The following is a 15,256-nucleotide window of genomic DNA, read 5'->3' on the forward strand; positions in this document are numbered from 1 at the left end:
CAATATGGGAGAGCCACAGCAGCCTGAATACTAATAAGCATCACAACTTCCTGCGTCACACTCTGAAAAAAAAAAAAGGAATAGTCTTTGAGGAGAGAACGGATTTGAAGTAAGTGGGTCATTCGCTTTTAGCCGGATAACAACGCAGCATGCATAATTGTCCACGCAGGAAGGCAGCACTTTCAGACCTTTACATCACTTTAGACACCAGAATATTGATGGGGCAGATTAAAGTGTCCCGAAGATTAAAGATCCGAGAGTGCATCTGTTGAGGGATCTACGGGAAGGAATTTCAGCCAGATAGAGTTGGCGATTCGAGCTGCGTCAATTAGTCAGTCGATAAACATCCAATCATCCATCCCGTCGCGGGGGGCAGGAGTCTATCCCAGCTGTCATTGGGGGAGAGGCGGGGCTACACCTGGACTGATCGGCAGTCAATCACAGGGCAGACAGTTCATGATGAATGTCAACAGAGCAGACGGATGGGAGAGAGGTACAAAGAGAGCTGCTGTGTGCAGGTACAGCAGGTGAAGGTGTGTGTGGGGAGAAATATCGAAGCGAAGAGAAGCGAGGTGAGCAGATTCAAGTAGTTTTGTCAACAAACACGAACATATGGTGGAGAAGAACGAAGCACTATGATGATGATAAATAGGATAATGTGTTGTTCGCTGCAGTACCCCCTCGCACCCTCCCTTCCGCCGTCTCGCTCACTGTGAATGTTCCTGAGTATTTCCTGCTGCGTTCACACATCGGCCGACCCGCACTTTCTCCCGACATGATACCAGACCGCTGGTGGATGGAGAAAGTCGGGGTCAAAAATGTGTGCGTTTGCGTTCACACATGTAGCCCACCCGGGTAAAGTCAGGAAATGTTCAGGAGCGTAGTGTAGTGCATGTGTGAAAGGCAACCTTTAATGCTCACATTCACTGTTACGGGCAATTTTAGAGTCAGCAATACACCGAACGAGCATGTCTTTGGACTGTGGGAGGACGCCGGAGTACCTGGAGGGAACCCACGCATGCACGGGGAGAACATGCAAACTCCACACAGAAAGGCCCACTACGACTGAACCGGGATTCAACCAGGAACCTTCTAGCTGTGAGGCTACCCACAGGCCCCAATCAAGTGACCATTATTGCCAAATATTTTGTAATAAATTATTTTTTTCATGTGAATTTTCAAGGAAAATTTGCTGCTTCCAGCTTCTTAAAAGGGAGTTTGCTGCTTCTGTCATTTTGCAGATGAAAAGTTTTGGGGTTTTGAACTGTTAGACACTATTCAAGGCTCTGACAAATGCTGTGGTCATTTTTTAAAAACTGTCTGAATAATCTGTAGATTAATCGATAACAAAAATAATGTCTGGGTTGTAGAGGTTTTCTCAGTGATGTAATATTTTTTGTCTGCAGCATCATACAGGTATTAAAAAAGTGTCATTTTCAATTTGTAGAAAATGTATAAATGTCACAGAGCAACATTCAGGCAGGCAACTTGAGCTGCACTGATTTCAACTCGACATGCGTCATTCTCCACAATCGCCTGAGAACACTTCCTCCCAATGTGGCGTCTATTTAAGCTGTAAGATCTCCCGTCTCTCCCTCTGCTCTGTCATTGCCTGCACCAGTGCTGCGCTCATAATGTCAGCCCCAACCATCACCCCAGCATCCAGCTGCAGGCTCTGGCCAGGAGGGCTTAAGATATTATCTCACCACTCCTCAAATGTCTGCATGTAAAATAAATCTGCGAGGAGTGATGAGGTCAGAGCCGAGACGCCAAACACAAGCTGCATACAAATGTGAGCTGTCTGACTGAACGACCGAGAAACAAACTGTGAACAAACAGAGGAAAGTAAAACTACAAATTGAACCATATTCAAAGAAGCTAAAACTTTGTCAGTCAAACGTCTCTTCGGTCGGCAGCCTGCTGACAGCTGCAGGTCGGGCTGAGCAGCAGCAGCATACCAGTCATCCGTTGAATCAGTCCTCACATCGTTGCATCCTGTTACAGCTTCCTCACTGAGAGAAAAGGCCGGGAATCATCAAGCCTGCTTTTACGTTCCCAGGGACCTCTCACTCAGACCTTTACAGTCACACAGTACAAAGAGAGGCAGGCTCGAAGGACTCCTCACCCCCTCCTCCACCTCTCCTTTCAGCTGCAACCTGCAGGAGGCCGCTTCACAGCACCGCTGACCAGAAAGGACCTACAGATACTCTTTTATTTAAAGTGCAATATCCATTTGAAAAGGAGGAGGAGGAGGAGGTGGAGAAGAAAAAAGAAGAGGAGACGGAGGACGAGGAAGAGGAAGAGGAAGAGGAGAAGAGGAACGAAGAGGAGGAGGAGGAAGAGGAGAAGGAGGAGGAACAAAAGTAGAAGAAGGAGGAGGAGGTGGAGGAAAAGAAGAAAAAAGAAGAGGAGACGGAGGAGGAGGAAGAGGAGAAGAAGAAGAACAAAGAGGAGGAGATGAAAGAGGAGAAGGAGGAGGAACAAAAGTAGAAGAAGGAGGAGGAGGTGGAGGAAAAGAAGGAGAAAAAGGAGGAGGAGACGGAGAAGGAGTAGGTGAAGAAGGAGGAGGAAGAGGAGGACGAGAAGAAGGAGGAGGACGAGGAGAAGAAGTAGGAGGAGGAACAGAAGAAGAAGAAGAAGAAGGAGGACATGGAGAAGGAGGAGGAGGTGGAGGAAAAGAAGGAGAAGAAGGAGGAGACGAAGAAGGAGTAGAAGGTAGAGGTAAAAAAGGAGGAGGTGGAACAGAAGAAGAAGAAGAAGGAGGACATGGAGAAGGAGGAGGAGGTGGAGGAAAAGAAGGAGAAGAAGGAGGAGGAGATGGAGAAGGAGTAGGTGAAGAAGGAGGAGGAAGAGGAGGACTAGAAGGAGAAGGAGGAGGAGAAGTAGGAGGAGGAACAGAAGGAGAAGAAGTAGGACATGGAGATGGAGGATGAGGTGGAAGAAAAGAAGGAGTAGAAGGTGGAGGAAAAGAAGGAGGAGAAGAAGAAGACAGAGGACAAGAAGAAGACGAGGAGGAAAAGAAGAAGAAGATGGAGGAGGAGAAGAAGAAGAAGGAAGAGAAGATGAAGGAGGAGGAGATGAAGGAGGAGGAGAAGAAGAAGATGAAGGAGGAGGAGAAGAAGACGGAGGAGGAGAAGAAGAAGGAGAAGGAGGAGGAGAAGGAGGAGGAGAAGAAGAAGACAGAGGAGGAGAAGAAGAAGGAGAAGGAGGAGGAGAAGAAGGAGGAGAAGAAGAAGAAGACGGAGGAGGAGAAGAAGACGGAGAAGGAGGAGGACAGGAAGAAGACGAAGGAGGAGAAAAAGAAGGACAAGGAGAAGAAGAAGACAGAGGAGGAAAAGGAGGAGGACATTTTTTAAATTAACTCTGTTTACTGAGATGTAAATCAGCTGAAAGGCAGGCTGTCTTATCTGGTTTCAAACTGTACAATCTGAGTTAAGTAAGCAGTGGAGTCGCCCCCTGCTGGACATTATAAATATAATTAACACACTTAGTTTCTGGTTTCAGAAGTGCAGCCAATGCTCATGTCCAAGGTTTATGTCCAGTCTTTGGTCTTAAAACACCATGTGATGGCCTCAGCCACACAGAAGTAACATCACCTTCACCTACACTCTCACATCATTTTTCCAACAGTTTTCCAACAAAACCTGCTCAGGTTTTTTCTTTGCAGTCAACACTGTTTAAATTTAGCGTGCACATTTTTACACTGTAAGATTAGACTAATATTTCTGTTAAGTTCTTTGTCTTTAGCGTTACCTGGCTGTGGGGAGATGGCACTTCCTGGTTGGAGAAGTAGGCGTGGCTGTGAACACTCTTATGCAGGAGCTAGCTTGTTGGAAGATACCAAATACTCTGATGTCATAGGGGTGTTTGGGTTTAGTTAGTTTAGCTTTGTATTAAGTTACACTTTGTTTACCCCTTGTGTTTGATTGTGTTTGGCCAGACTGTTATATGTTCACCTTTTATCTCATTGTGTCAGGTCTGTTTGGCATGTTCACACTTTAATTCTCATCATTGTCTTGTGCCTCACTGCTTGGTCCCTGACACACCAACACATCTTTCGTTTTTATTGTCAAATTGTGTGCAAACATATTTCTCTTTTTTCAAGTAGCCTATTTGCTGCATTAAAGGTCACATCAAATCATCCTTATCTTCAACTGTGTTTTTCAAAACAAAATAAAACACAATTTCAACCGCTGACTTCAAGTCTTCATGGATCAAAATGTTCAGCTATTCACTCCTTTGATGAAAATAGAACATCCTGAGTGCCAGAAATTATTTATTCCATTCACAATCAATATACCTCTCGTCTTAATTATCCACTTAGACGTCACATAAACACTGCAGTTATCGCCTGCTCACCCAGGGCTCCATCGTTTTCTGCATTCCCTCAGTCTGAACAGGTAAAAAAGGCCTCCTTGTTCTCTGTGCTTTTAAACTAGAGAATGCTTCAGCAGGACTCCCCTTTGTGATATTAAACTGCTTCTACAAAATCTTGAGAGTCTGTTTTTGTACGTAGTATTTACAATCTTGACGTCTGTTTAGCCACCGCTGAATGAATCACTTTTAAGATCTTTGTTTGCATAGTTTTCTGTGCATCTCCTCTCTGTTGTGTTGCTGCAGGTCTCTCCTTAGCATAAGATTACTCGTATAAATAAAGGTCAAATAAATCTAATCTGACTGCTGATTTTCAGAACTTAACACTGACACATTTAGCCGCAGCCGGTCGACACTCACAGTGCCAAAATATAGGTGATAAGAATAATGATATCTGCGCCTTAACGTGGGCTAATAGCTACGGAAGCCCTACGGGACATGCATCCATCCATCGAGATAGCAAAGCTGGTTTTCTCATGATAATGGAATAATCTTCTGCCGCAGCAGGCTGGTCACTGTGACATCACAGAGCAGGACATGAGCTAAATTAAGCCCACGTTTGTTTTGTGCTTTTGCAGCTCTGGGGATACGAGTTTTGATCATCTGACGTTACGGTGCTGCGGCGTTGTTACATCGAGATCACAAGATAAAGACGTCAAGATCTCAAGAAAACAACCGGTAAATATGTACGGATGCCTGTCCGCTTAGGGCTTCCGTAGTTAACCACATGTGTGTAATTCTTTTTATCATGTGTTCAAAAATGGCTGGGATTATTCACAGCCACCCATCTGCCAACTGGATGCCAGCTGACAGCTGTATTTATTTGGTTAAAACTGCCTTTGCTGCTACAAATTTGCCGGTCTGCACACACATTTGTTGCAGGTAAATATGATCCTTCTGCTGTTTGTATAAATGTGTGACACTAATATGCATATACGTCATTCTGTTGCATAAAAACTGAAATGTGGTGTGAAATCAGCCTCTTCCTGTGTGACGGCTCTGTTACTTCACAACAACCTGACCCACATTTCTTTCATCATCGTAAAACCTCCAGTCAGAGTGTATGTGCACAAAACTCCAGCAGACACACGAGTTTACTACGAACAGATTAATCATGAACATAATGAGCACCAGTTTTAATCGCCGCGTGTTTGGTTTGATTGCAGCTGCATCACAAACGAGCCAGTCTCGGTCTCATAAACACTCCAAACTCGATGTTAAAATTGAATTGGGCTATGCAATCTGCTTTGATAGGCTCCAGCCCCAGTGTTGCCAACTCCTCAGTAAGTAGTAAGTAGCTACTGGCTGTCCTAAAAGTCGCTAGAAGTCGCTAAATGACGCCATCGCCTAATTTGCATAATTGTCCATGTTCATGTAATTGCAATGGCCGCTGTAGGAGAGAAGAATAACGTTGTGGGAGAGACAGAAAGTGAGTAAAAAACACCCTAAATATGTTTAGAACTATAAATGAACTTTCTTCTTTTGATTCTTGGTTTGTTTTTTTATTTTGCCATTGAAATAGGCCATCACCTCTCAAAATAACTTCATGACTAATGCTTTGTCTCGACCCACATTACATAAATCAGTTTTGTCCTGTATTGTTAAATGTTAGTCTGTAAGCCAGGGCGGGATCAGCAGCGGCTTTGCGCACGCGCGATTCATTTTCAGTGTGGACGCGGAGTGGTGTGGGTCTGACTGCACTGACTGCAGCTGGGACGGCTGCGCGAGGCTACTGGGAGACTGACCGCCTGTGAGAGCTTTGGGACGGGGGAGGGGCTCGCGGCAGCACCTGCTGCTCGTTGAGGACAGTAACAGACAGCAGAACGATACGTGCTTTCACGTCAGAGTCTCCAAAACACCAGAAAAAGTCGCTAGATTTATCGCTCATCGCTTTTGACAAAAAAAGTCGCCAAGAGGATTTGGAAAGTCGCCAGATTTAGCGAGAAAGTCGCCAAGTTGGCAACACTGTCCAGCCCTCCTGCGACCCTGAACAGGAGCAGTATAGCAAATGGATAGATGGAGCTTTGTACGCAAAAAACCATGGAGCATCTACAGAGTGTCGAACACAACGCTGTGTTACACATGCCCATAAGTCAGCATCGGTGCACTTGCTGTTTTTGAAGGCTCGACAACCAACTCCCACTCCACCCTCAAAGGTTTTGGGCGGTAAGTGGGAGTCCCCACGGGTGGTTTGAGAAAGGTCCATTATCTCTGTTTCTATCTGATGTGACCGGCTGGCTTCGCTATACGAGCAGATTGACTACCTACCTTCTCGTTCTGAAACCTGTCGCTGAAGACTGGACATGCTGAGTTGCAGGCGATGCCGTCAGCCGGCATCTCAAGAGTTGTGACAAGCCAGTTCACCTCGCTGCAACTTGAAACATTCAAAAACTCAGCTGTCTCAGCTGGAATTGTTTGCAACCTGGTCCTTTAAGGGCATGTTCATATAACTGTAGCCCAAGTTAAGGCGGAGAGATACTTGCTTTTTACTACGCATACGCTTGATGGCTGCCGCGCGTTGCCTGCGTCTGTGCACGTCCTCAAAACACTAAGCGTACACAAGATGCAGTATGCCCATGACCGGTAGGGGCAGTGTAGTGGCAGAGGGGATGTGACAGGGTCAACACAGCAGCAGGAACAACAAGTTGAACAAGAGCTGATAGATCAAGTCCGCAATTATTCATATCTGCATGATGTGTTATTAGTGACAAACATGCCTGACAAAATAGCTGGAGACAGATAAGATCATTTAAGAAGTCGACGTGGAAACCTGCAAAAACTAAATGGAAACAAGTCCGGGACCGTTACGTCCGTGCATGGAGGAAAATGTTGGAGAAACAAAGTGGGGGCGGTGCTGTCCTTCGAAAACACAGAAGCTGTCGCTGTCGTGATCTCAGAATGAACATAACAGTACCCTCCTCGAGTGTCTCCATGTCTGTTGTTTACACCCTGCACAAACGGTTGTTGTATACAGCCTGAGCTCTCTGGTCTGCCCACTATAGATATCCTTCAGTAACACGTGTGGTGCATAGACAAGTATATGAACAATGGCGATCAGGACATTGTGGTTGTGTACGAGAACGCAAGGCCAAACAGCAAGTACATCTCCAGCTTTAGTCCTATTCCTGCGGACACACAACTCACACCTGAGTATTTTTTAAAAGTTTCACAATTTTTCAAGTCAGTCTTAAAGAATAAACTTTGTCAGATCAACCCTGAACTTTCTGTTCACACTCACTTATAAGAGATCTCTCCCTATGTGGGTGATTGAGGACACAATCTATGGTCACTCAACTGTGCGCCCTTGATTAGCTTTGGAAGAGACACAGTAGCACACAGAAGGACTTTATCCCCCCGGGGAAGGAAAAACTGCAAGAAAATATAAACAGAAGACACTTATGACAAATGTTGCAGGCAGAGTGTGGGAGCTGCACATGGAAAGTAGAGATAATACATGTTGCCTGTGAGAAACTGATCCACAAACATTAGTGTGATTGATGCTCAGCATGTGTCCCTAAAACAAGCACATGTCTCGTTCATGTGAGCCAACTGAGAGGAGAATACTCATATTGTGATCACAGCAGAATATTTTTATGATTATTTCACAGCGTATTTTTGCATTATGAATATTACTTATTCAAAATCAATTCATTTTCCCTCAGTTTAAAACATTTTCACATCCCTTTCCTGTTAAGATTGACAGTTTTGGCCATTGTGGGCTATACATGTGTGGTGTAAGTTGTTATAACATAGGTACAGGAACAAGACCATGCCTCCCTCACTAACTCAATTACCTGTTTCTTGTTAGCTGTCACACCTGTGCCTCCCTCATGCAATTACCGTGCCTACACATATAAGCCAGCCGATTCCATTCTTTCCTGTTTGCCTCAATTCTCAAACCCCCAAACCCTGTTCCTCTCGTCTCTCCGAGCTCAACACAGGAACCACTGGGGGATGCTGAATCAGAAAGCGTGTCGAGACGTGACTCCCGGGTTCCTGACGGCTTCAGCTAATTCAACGCCTTCTCATCCCACCCTACTTCGACCCCCTCTCATTTACCCCCTCTCATCCTACCTTACTTCAACTCCCTCTCATCCCGTCCTACTTGGATCCCCTCTCATCCCACCCTACATGGACCCCCTCTCATCCCGTCCTACTTGGACCCCCTCTCATCCCATCCTACTTGGACCCCCTCTCATCCCGTCCTAATTGGACCCCCTCTCATCCCGTCCTACTTGGACCCCCTTTCATCCCACCCTACTTGGACCCCCTCTCAACCCGTCCTACTTGGACCCCCTCTCATCCAACCTTACTTGGACCCCCTCTCATCCCACCCTACATGGACCCCCTCTCATCCCGTCCTACTTGGACCCTCTCTCATCCCGTCCTACTTGGATGCCCTCTCATCCCGTCCTAATTGGACCCCCTCTCATCCCGTCCTACTTGGACCCCCTTTCATCCCACCCTACTTGGACCCCCTCTCATCCCGTCCTACTTGGATCCCCTCTCATCCCACCCTACATGGACCCCCTCTCATCCCGTCCTACTTGGACCCCCTCTCATCCAACCCTACTTGGACCCCCTCTCATCCCATCCTACTTGGACCCCCTCTCATCCCGTCCTAATTGGACCCCCTCTCATCCCGTCCTACTTGGACCCCCTTTCATCCCACCCTACTTGGACCCCCTCTCAACCCGTCCTACTTGGACCCCCTCTCATCCAACCTTACTTGGACCCCCTCTCATCCCACCCTACATGGACCCCCTCTCATCCCGTCCTACTTGGACCCTCTCTCATCCCGTCCTACTTGGATGCCCTCTCATCCCGTCCTAATTGGACCCCCTCTCATCCCGTCCTACTTGGACCCCCTTTCATCCCACCCTACTTGGACCCCCTCTCATCCCGTCCTACTTGGATCCCCTCTCATCCCACCCTACATGGACCCCCTCTCATCCCGTCCTACTTGGACCCCCTCTCATCCAACCCTACTTGGACCCCCTCTCATCCCATCCTACTTGGACCCCCTCTCATCCCGTCCTAATTGGACCCCCTCTCATCCCGTCCTACTTGGACCCCCTTTCATCCCACCCTACTTGGACCCCCTCTCAACCCGTCCTACTTGGACCCCCTCTCATCCAACCTTACTTGGACCCCCTCTCATCCCACCCTACATGGACCCCCTCTCATCCCGTCCTACTTGGACCCTCTCTCATCCCGTCCTACTTGGATGCCCTCTCATCCCGTCCTAATTGGACCCCCTCTCATCCCGTCCTACTTGGACCCCCTTTCATCCCACCCTACTTGGACCCCCTCTCAACCCGTCCTACTTGGACCCCCTCTCATCCAACCTTACTTGGACCCCCTCTCATCCCACCCTACATGGACCCCCTCTCATCCCGTCCTACTTGGACCCTCTCTCATCCCGTCCTACTTGGATGCCCTCTAATCCCGTCCTACTTGGACCCCCTCTCATCCCGTCCTACTTGGACCCCCTTTCATCCCACCCTACTTGGACCCCCTCTCAACCCGTCCTACTTGGACCCCCTCTCATCCAACCTTACTTGGACCCCCTCTCATCCCACCCTACATGGACCCCCTCTCATCCCGTCCTACTTGGATGCCCTCTCATCCTACCCTACTTGGACCCCCTCTCATCCCGTCCTACTTGGATCCCCTCTCATCCCGTCCTACTTGGACCCCCTCTCATCCCACTGTAGAAGAAATTAATAATCTTCAGGTCCGATTCAGTGGCTGGTTCAGATGAGTTTTATTCACTGCGCAGTGGAGAGAGATCATCACAGCAAGTTGTAGAAAACCTCTCTGACTAGAGTCAGCTCTAGTCAGATTATATATCTTGGGTCACAGTAAACAAAGGGCTAACCAAAAGGGCTATGCTTATTGAAATCGAGCAACAAAGGGCAATACACAACCAAGATGAAAGAAGCTACGGTGTCATTCTCAGAGGGGGGTGTCTGGGGGACCAAACTAACAAGAGGGTTCAAGCTAGCTTCTCGAGGCTCATACAGTGGTCTTAGGTGTGAAGAACTCACAGTCTGATGGCTAAACACATGTATAGAAGGAAGTTAATCACAGGGGTTCCTTTGGAAACATCAAAACCTTGATTAACACTGATGTGACAGCAGGAAGGAAAAAGAATACACTCTGATGTTGTTCAGCTCTGAAGTTACAATTTGTTGAGACAATTTAACTAAAAGTAGAAAGGTGGAACGAATTGTGAAGAAAACCATAATTATTTAAGATGTTAAGAAATACAGAATTAAAGCTATAAATTCTGTTTCCACACCACCCTACTTGGATCCCCTCTCATCCCGTCCTACTTGGACCCCCTCTCATCCCACCCTACTTGGACCCCCTCTCATCCCGTCCTACATGGACCCCCTCTCATCCCGTCCTACTTGGATCCCCTCTCATCCCACCCTACATGGACCCCCTCTCATCCCGTCCTACTTGGACCCCCTCTCATCCCACCCTACTTGGACCCCCTCTCATCCCGTCCTACTTGGGACCCCTCTCATCCCACCCTACTTGGACCCCCTCTCCTCCCGCATTAAGAGTTATTGTGTCAGAGGATCCAAAAAAGAACTTATAATTATTCATTTAAAAAAGAGAGTAGAATATTGATCTTATTTGACTTTTCTGTCTGTAAGTAAGTTAGCAGTTTCTTACACACAAACAACCTTGACTTAACAGATTTCACTATTTACACTAAGTTATACATTAAGTTTTAAAAACATTCGGGGAAGTTTAAAGTCAGTCTATAGATTTTTCCAAGCAGTAGATGCAGAAAACCTGACAGCTTTCTTTTCTTATTCATTTCTGACTTTGGAAATAACATATTGCACAAAGACCAACATACCAAGGATGTGAAATCCATCCTTCAAGATTAAAAGAGAGGAAAGGTTAATGAAGAGATGCCAATGCCTGAGTCGGCGTGTACTTAAAGCAGAACAATTCAGCTTAGAATATAAAACACAATGGTGAGGAGATAATCAGCAACACACTGATCAAGGTCGGGTAAAGAGATAGACACCACTAGTGGGGTTTTTTTGTGCTTAAAAGGAGAAGCACGACTTGATTTTATAGTAAAAGCCGAGTAAAACCTTCAGCTTATTATCAACAGACTGAATGGGCTCCGTATCAGTTCGATTTCTTGACCGTCTCTTGTAACACTTTCCTCACATAAAGCTGTTTCTGTCACAGTTCTGCTCCACCTGCTCTCTGCCAGTAATTTAACACTCACTCGTCCTCTGCTCCACTCTGCCTCCCACCTCATCAGCCAACTCTGCTAATCTATGCACACCGCTGCTTTTCATCTCCAATCAACCCAGTATTATAAGACTCTCCTGGTCACTCGCTCATTTCCAGATTGTTCCTTTTCTTCCATGCAAGACTTTCCAGCACTCTCACTCGGACTGATTTCCCTGTCGCCAACCCTTCCTGTCTCTGACCTGCCAGAAAATCACCTCAGCCTTCTGTCCCCGACCAAAAATTCTGCCTCAGCGTTCCTGGTTCTGTCTGCCTCTTCCCTCGGCTGTTTGGTGTTTCCCCACAGACTACACTAGAGTGTTATATTTCCTGTCTACCTGCCTGTGGTTTACTGAGGCTCAGCGTGTCACCACCACTCACTGTGTGTGCTTCCTGTGATCTCTCACCTGCTGGCTCCCTGAATCTCTGCCTAGCCCCGAATGACCTTTTGCCGGCTCCCTTCTGGTTCGTCCACTTCTAATGAATGCTTAGCTGGTTCTGGACCTGCTGCTTCCCCGACCACGTCTCCTGCTTGCTCCTTCACGGACTGTTGCCCTCTAATCAAATGTTGAGTGTGTGTGAGCCTTTGGCCTTAGTGCACTCAGCTGTCTCCCTGTTTGGCTCACCCTGCCCAAGCCCCAGGCCCAGTCCAAGGACTCATACGGCTCTTAGCCTTTATATCATATTATCTGTTCTGTGTTTATTCCTCCCTGTTCCTGTACTTGCTCAAGTAAAGATTATTACCAACGATCCCTGTTTCTCTGTGTGCTGCTGTTGGGTCCAAACACACCGTTACAGTTTTCCCTGTTCTTGCAGATGTAAAGAACATACGTTTAGTTTTGTCTGCATTTAGAACAAGTTGACAAAGCTGCTTTTGCACTATATTAAATGCATGCTGAAGATTTGCAGAAGCTTGAGCAGGAGTAGGCGCAAAGCATGTTTGAAAGAGAGATGCGTCAGGTTCTGTCCTTAGCACTACAGTGATATATTAATGTGTTAAAATAATACTCCATCTATAGATAGCTAACGTTAGCTAGCTGAAAAGCTAATTATCTTATCTGGGCGAGTCTGCATCATCCACAAGTCCAACGTGCCTTCTCTTTAGATGCTTGCACATTACCAACGTGCTCCCGTGATAAGCAAGGTCAGCTTTACAAATCTTGCAGGCAATCCTTTTTTTTGCAGCGTCGAAATGCTGCCAGACTTTAGACGTTTGAGGATGCGATGGTGTTGGATCGGCCACTTTGCTATGTTTTGTTTCAATGGAATGGAATGGTAAATGGACTGTACTTATATAATGCTTTTCTAGTCTTTGCGACCACTCAAAGCTGCTTTTACACTCACATTAACCCATTCACACACACAGGCTGCTACCTAAAGTGCCCAACTATTAATCACGTTAGCTATGCCACCGGGAGCAATATTGAACCTATATCGAACCTCCAACCTTCCGATTGAAAGACAACCGACTCTACCACTGAACAGCAGCCGCCCTGTCTCTGTCTGGTGCAACTCTCAGCAGAGATCGTAAGGATGTGAGATGGCTCACCCCTCAGAAACTCAGCTCTGGAAAACGATGGTATATCTTCCACAGCATGAAAAACATGCGCGATGACGTTACCAACTATTATCGACAATTCAATTTGTTGCCAACTCATTTTTTTCATCGAACTTTGTCGACAAATCTTTGCCCCCCTAAAGCAGTAAATGACAGTATCGTCAGCATAGAAATGAAAGCACCTCTGATGTCGATCATCAGCCTTTCTGAGGCTGTTTCATTACCAATCTTAACATTTCAGATCTATTTCTTCTTAGACTTTATATTAGTTATTGAAACGATAATGCTACAGCACTTGTAGTAGTTACAAAATTAGTAGTTTAATACTTCATCTTGTTGATTTATTTTTCACCGACCGTGCATGCAGCCTGTTACGACAGGAGGGAACAAGGTCAGCAAGAGCCAAGAAACAGCTTCAAGTGTGATCAGACACAAGGCGTATAGAGCGTTTTTCATCGTCAACAGCATCAAGAATATTCTACAACAACAACATCCATCAATATCATTAAGTGCGGAGGAGTTCATGAAAGAGCTGGGTCTTTAGCTTCTTCTTAAAGTCGAGGTGAAATTAAAAATGTCATTTTAATCCTTTTAGATCACATCCCCGGTAATATTGTGCATCTATTTGACAATATAGGCCCAAAGAAATACAGAAAATCAATTTCTTCGTATTCTTCTATCAAAATCTGATCATTTTTTCTTCCTGTAAAAAAAAAAATCCTGTGTGCTTACGTAGGCTAGCACCAAACAATTTCAACCAATCATTCTGCAACATTTAGCCGCAGAGCACCAAGAACGCTCGGTCAGTTAGCTAGCTACTGCGCTGTGGAGAACGTCTGTCTACGCCCCACTTCTCAACGATCAAATCAAATCCCTCTAATGATATGTCCCGCATGCACGTCCTGTTTCACTAGGAAATACGTCACGATACAGAAGCTAGATACTCTCGAAATGCCGTTTCAGCTCGACTTTAAAGGTGAAAGGGACTCTGCAGACCGAATGGAGTTTGGTAGCTCGTTCCACCACCGGGGGGACGACTGAGGAGAAGAGTCCAGTTAGAGACTTAGGGCCCGGTTGTGATGGGAGTACAAGGTGCCATTCGTTGGCGGAGCATAGTGGGCGGGACGGAGTGTAGACCTGGACGAGGGCGTTCAGGTAGGCAGGAGACGTTTTTGTTGCTGTTTTGTAAGCGAGCGACAGGGTTTTGAATTTGATGCGAGCACCGACTGGTGGAGGGATATAAACAGTGGAGTGACAAGCTAGTTTGGGTTGATTGAAGACCAGTCGCGCATGTTATTAGAGTTCTGGTCTGTTGTTTTTTTCGACATGATAGCACTTTCGTTCAGCCACACTACTGTCGCACAGCAACCAGGCATTACCGAATTTCCCTCAGGGATAAATAAAGTATTCCTGATCCTGATTTCACTGTTAGAGCTCCATAATAACTGAAGCAAAGTTCAGTCAGGACTGTTTAGCATGATATGCTTGTTGTTTGTTTCTCATTCTGATTTCACTCTTCTTATGCATGCTCACTCCTCATCAGCCGGTCACATCTACCCAGCAGCTCTGTAATGAACTCTTTTTCTTCAAATTTAGATAAACTTTGCACAGAATGAGGAGTGGGTTTTAGGCCCCCTCATCGCTTAAACTGGAAATGCAACCGTTTCAGCCCTTATGAGGAGCAGGAATGATTTCAGTGCGCCAACGTAAATTTTTCAGCGTACAGGCGCCGGATAGACACCGAGGAACCTGCAGACCCCAGAGATCTAATTATCATCATCACTCACAGGTGATTGGTTCTATCACTCCAATTTTCCATTACTTTTTCAATCATTTTGTTCATAATGACTTCTTATCAGACCATTTTTCTGCCTCCGTTTGGGAATCCAGAGGACTCGAGTCAAAAGCATCCAATTTCACTTTCATTGAGTTTAATACGTAAAACTTTTTACCGAGTTCATGTTTGCCTAATGTCCTCATTTGAAGTCTCACACTGTTAGGAGGGTGGGAGCGCGATATCCGCCATAGTAAAGGTGAAGTTTTTCTACTACTTTTTTG

The sequence above is a fragment of the Semicossyphus pulcher genome, unplaced genomic scaffold (assembly GCF_022749685.1).
Source record: "Semicossyphus pulcher isolate SPU_LCO1_2020_fin unplaced genomic scaffold, fSemPul1.0.p SCAF_3, whole genome shotgun sequence".
Classification (NCBI taxonomy): Eukaryota; Metazoa; Chordata; class Actinopteri; order Labriformes; family Labridae; genus Semicossyphus; species Semicossyphus pulcher.